The sequence below is a fragment of the Capsicum annuum genome, chromosome 3 (genome assembly GCF_002878395.1).
Source record: "Capsicum annuum cultivar UCD-10X-F1 chromosome 3, UCD10Xv1.1, whole genome shotgun sequence".
In the NCBI taxonomy this organism is placed as follows: Eukaryota; Viridiplantae; Streptophyta; class Magnoliopsida; order Solanales; family Solanaceae; genus Capsicum; species Capsicum annuum.
Genome location: NC_061113.1, coordinates 181214663 through 181220776, shown reverse-complemented (window position 1 = coordinate 181220776; position 6114 = coordinate 181214663).

Genomic DNA, 6114 nt, shown 5'->3' with positions numbered 1-6114 from the left:
AATAAGTGAGGAATTAATACTGTATTATTGAATACTGGGAGACTGATATTGTATTACTGATAAACAAATGATTGTTTCTGATAGTTCTGATTAGGAAGAACTTATTTGATTGACCGTATATAATAGTCCTAAAACTGAGCTCATGATAACATGACTACTGAGTATAAATACTGATGACATGTATTTACTGATAACATATCCTAAATGATAACTGATATATCTGATAACATGAGTTCTAATAACTGATAGCATGAATGACAGTATCTGACAGTCCTAATTCTTATGGAACTAGCTGAGTTCTGTGTTGTATCTGACAATCCTGATATCCTGAAGAACTATCTGAGTTCTTTTACTGAGACTGATACTGACACTGTTGGAAATAGTTATCTAATTGATATGTCCCAAATATTCTATAATAGATAAGATGGGGTCAAATCTCTACCCTGATTGGAAGGGTGTCAATATAGCGCCACTGGTAAGGACAAGTTGTGAGTGGCCCTCATCTGGTAGGTAATCTAATGAGAATGGTGGGAACCCTCATCTAACAGGTTAAGCCACCTCATCTACCCTCAACTGACACATATTGATGTCTCAACCTATCCTAGCTACATAATTATGGAATACATGTACTGCTTCTAAGAATTACACCCTCTACTGGCAGGTAAGTTCCCATCCTTGCGTTTGCTCGGTGCTGAATCCTACTCCCAACTGAATGACACTGAACTAATTTCCTAGCTCATACTAGAATTAACTGAATTGTTACTGATTGTTCTGTTTAACTTAACTAAACATGGATTGAGTTTATTGAGTTCTGATGACTAGCGTAACACTACTAAATTCTATTAACTGACAAATGCTACTAAGTTCTATTAGCTAACTGAGTTTACGAATGTCTAAACTAAATACTCAACTAAATTGTACTGATACTAAGATTTACTGAATTCCATAGACTGACAGAATATTACTGAGTAATGAGTAAAACTGAACTAATACTGCCTTAACATGAGTTTTCCTGAGTCATGAGACAGACTAAAGTCTACTGAACATGTATTGACTGAGAGTATCGTGCAAACATGATATGGCTCTAGGCACACAGCTATATTTTTTGGGTACAAGTACCCCCAGGACTCGATGGAAAGAAACTGAAATGACTTGACATTCTTGAGTATATGATCAACATTAACAATCTATAATATCATAACTTGGGGGATTTCATGGAATATACGTTTATCATACATCTTGTGCATAAGTAGTATTTACAAGTAAGCATAACATAATCTCATAAGACTAGTTCATGAGAAATACAACAACATTTACAAGACACAGTATCAACATGGAAGTCATTGGAATATAAGGGCATATCATGAATCCTTCACTTAATCACAATTTAGCTATATTGCATGATTTCTAGTTGCTTAGGTATTTTATCAAACACCTTACATGCACATCTTAGGCATACGTGAAATTATTAAATTATACATTATAGACAACCAAATTTACATGTTTCCAACTCATATGATATCATAGATTCATAATAACACAAATATGTCAACTTGGGAATCATTCAACATCAACAACATGATCATCAACAACCCACAACTTGAACAACATAATTCACAGATTTTAATTTACAGGCTAACATAGTTGCATGGAATACATAAAGATCCTAGCTTGAAACCATACAACAACCATCAACATTAACATAACCATAACACAATAAAGTATTCACAATACATGATTTAAAGCTTGATTCTTGAGCCCCATGGATGAAAGCAATCCATAGATGAACACTATGCATACCTTAGTTCTTAATTTTAGGAAAATTGATAGAGAGAATTGCTTGAACTTGGATTTTCTATGGAAACCCTTTCTTGAATTCTTGAGAGAAAATGGAACAAAAGAGTATATTTTGATTCAAATAAGCCTTAATCCCGTGTTTGGGGGTATATATAGGGGTGGAGGATGACCAAATTACCCCTAAGAAAAAACAAAATGATGAAGCTGTCCCTCTATTGACAGTTTTGATAGGCTATAGTATATTAATCATATATTTTTACTCAGATATTAGATTTGGATGAAACCAATTTCATTAGAAAGAACACTCAAAGAGATTTCTATTTATATATATCAGCTCTCACAGTTCTTTATATGCAACAAGCTAAGATAGTTTGAAGTTAACTGAAAGTTTTGACCTGAAATGCACCCGAAATGTGTCCAATACGTACTAGGGACTTTTCCCATCGCAACACAACTTGAAAATATAAAAATGGAGGTCGGGTAGGTCATCCAATAAATCCTCGAAGTTATGAGGTTTAAAATGAGAGTAAATGTTGAACTTGAATACTTAGCAAAAAAAAATTCTAAGCGTTGGAATCTCTCATGGACCTTTACGAGTTAAATTTGACATGCGATTTTTATGGGGTCTTACAGTTACTTTACTAATTTCAGATTAAGTGAATAAAAACCCAACCAAATGACTCATACCAACCCAAGTTAAGACCCTACAAACACTCTTGTAGTCTGAACTTTAGAGCGTGTCAAGTGAAGTGTAAATCCAGCCCTAAAATATTTTGAAGTGACTTTCCAAGTGAAATATTTTGAAACCTGTAGAATTTATCTAATATGAACTTTTTTATGAAGAGAATTCAATAATCTTTCCATAGATACCAAATTCGTCCAAATCCAACACTCGGGCGAAGAGTTAAAGGCATTTTAGTGAGACAGTGTGCCACCTGGCACTTTAGCACGCCGCGAACTTAGATAAAATGGCAATTCTCAAATTCCAGTGAGCCTTTATGATGCCACCGCATCATGGTGTCTTTCTAGTTCACAACCAAGGTGCCAACGCGAGGACGCGCCATAAAGCAGTTTTCTAATTTTCCACTTTCCAGTAAGCTGGCACGATTATGGCACATCGTGCTATCTTGTAAAATTGGGATTTTGTTCAGGTTCCATTATTTAAATTTTAGGGACCCTTTGGTACTTTCCCTAAAGCTCCAATCAGTCTCTACCCAGGATTTAAAACCCCAATAGCCAAAGTTGCTCATCTATAGTCATTACTTTATCAAGAACAACACACTCTCTCTCGAATATAGAAAACCCTAGCCCTCAAGTTTCAAAATCAATTTTAAGAATCCTTCCAAGAGTCTTCAAGAACTTCAAGAAACTAGAAACCTAAGGTATGCAGATGTTGATTCTTGGGTTCCTTTTACCCAAGAAGTTCAAGAATCCTTTTATTCTAAATTGAAGAGTATTTATATTTATGAGATTTTCATGACTGTTTTTTTGTAACTAGAAATTGAAGTTCATGTGGTTGATGAATTTTAATTCATGACTTGATTTCAAAAATCCAAGCTTTGATCGTACTATATGACGTTCATGATAAAATTCCTTCAAGTCACATGATATTGATGTATTCATAATAATTTAAGTATAGAGTTTTGGTATAACCAAAGCATTCTACCCATATGTTTGATAGAATGCATAAGTAAATAGAATAGTGTCTTTTTAGAATGTTAAGCATGAAATCTGCAATTATGTGATAACTAGTGCATGCCAAGCATTTGTTGAAATGCCTTAGTGAATGTATTATGATAAGTTGCATGTATTCTTGTCCATGAGTATTCGTTATTGAATAACTATAAGATATTAGTATGTCTACCCTATACATTTACATGCTTATGACTTTCAAGTGATTGACGAGATATCGTATTGATTGTGTTGTGAATGATAGTCCATTGTCATGATATTCAAGTATGGTTCTATCTTATTAATCTATGTTATCGAGTCATGGGGGTATTTATACCCAAAAACTTAGCTGCTTGTCTAGAGCTGAGTTAGCCTTAAGATAATCTCAGTCGTTCTATGATCCATAGAATATAGTTAGTGACAGAATACTTAGGAAAATTTAGAAATCTCAGTACTAGTTAAATCTAGCCTCAGACATCAGTCACTTTCAGACAGAAAGTAGAATTCATAAGTAATCTGTAAGATAAAGGAACCAAGTGAACTCAGTCAGATCAGTCAAGAAATATGATCAGTAACAGATTTAGCTCAGTCTAAGTTCAGTTAAGAATTAGTTCAGAGTCCTTCAGTTAAGAGTAGTAAATATCACCGAGAGAGTATAGGGATGATGGCTTACCAGTTGGAGAGGTAGACTCGTTAGCAGCAATCCCTGTATTCCAAAATTGCGTAGCAAGTGCAGGACCAGGGTCACCCATTAGAGAGGCTTGACTATAGCAGAGGCATTTACCCATGGCATAGTATTGACACCCTTCTAGCTGGGGTTATAGGTTAGACCCCACCAGATCAGATTCGTGGCATGTCGGTTAAATGAGAACTCTCATAGTTACAGTTTCAGTATTAGTCTTCAGAGTAGAACTAAAAAATCAGAATAGTTAGATACAGTTATCAATCTCAGTAAGGAACTCAGATAGTCCTATAAATTCATAGACCACCCTCTAGATAGGCTTAGTCTCACATAAAGTTATTCAGTAACAGTACCTAATTAAGTCACCCATGAGATAGGCTTGATCTCAGTCTTATATTCAGTTGAGTTTTCTCAATATCAGTTCCAGTGATCACCCGTTTGTTAGGCAAGATATCAAGTTTAGTAAATCTTAATTGTTATTAGAAGATTTAGAGATCACCTCGATAGATAGGTTTGATCTCAGATTCAGCCAGTCAGCATCAATTATCGATAGGCTTAGTCATCCAGTTTATCAGTATTATTAAATATGAATATTATTTTTAGCAGCTTCAAATACGTAGAATCTAAGTATTTTTAGAAACCTCAGATTGATGGTATATTTAGTATCAGTTATGAGATTCTATCCTAGTATGCTCAGTCACAGTATGCACCGTATGTTAAGTAGTTACAAATTCACTACGTATGCTAATCCAACTTTTGCATATCATTCTGTTAGTTATTGTTCATGCATAAGTCCTTGCATTTAGCCTTACCTCATCTACATACTCAGTATATTCTTGTACTGATGCATTTGCACTATGGTGTTTTATTTAATGCCATTGGTTTAGAAGCAGGAGCCCCAAAGCACCCTTAGAAGTCGAGACTCAGTTAGTAGAAGTAGACGTAGCAGTGAGTCCTCATCATTTGAGGATGATTCTTATTTCAGTACTTCATTAGATTCACTTTATTATCAGTACATAGAGTTAGTTGGGGACACGTCCCATCAACTCCATAGTCCAGACAGTTAGAGATTTTTTTCAGACAGATGTGTTGGTATTCAGTTTTGAGTTTTAGTATTTTAGACATTTTAAACCTTATGGTAAGTTTTTTCTAGCTTTCTGCATTTATTGAATTATATTATGTAGTGCTCATTACAGATATTAGTAAAGGGTTAGATTATGGTCCTTCGGGGTCATGAGCATCGTGTAACAACTAGGGGGTAGTCTAGGGTCGTTACTTACTATAATATTTTAGTGTTGCTACTCAAATTAAGGTTATAGATGAGGCAGGAAGAGTGAGATGAACTTTTGTTATGTGAAATAGTTACGAGGGGAGTATCTGGTGAAAATCCTTTTGAAAGTTATAGAAGTTGATAGGCTTTTGGTGGGGAGATCCATTAACCTTTAAAACCATTAACGTTGGTACGTGTAGCTTAACCATCCTAGAACCTCCCACAATCTATGTGCATCCATTGTAACACCCTGAACGGGCTGTGATGTATGTAGCTGTATGAACCAAAGATACCATTAGATTAGAGAATTCCCAAGTACCCTTCGCTCTCCATGATACATATATACAATGTACTTAGAGGATTCCCATGTACTTCCTATGACTAACCCCTTATGTTAGAAAAAATGATTTTCCAGTGTTCATTCATTAGACTCACACCTTCACGATTAACTATCACACCTTGCAATTTTTGCCTAATGAAAACCATTTCCTACCAACCATACAATTATTCCATTGTTATTAACCAAGGATATAATTTTTGGTATTGTCATACCGACTATAGATTGCAAGAAATTTCCTTAGCTAACCTTTTTATGTAAAGGGATTCGCATGTACCAGTAGATTACATTATTAAGAAAACTTGGGGGAATACTGTGTATCCCACAAGTATTCCATTATTATAATTTTGTAGGGGA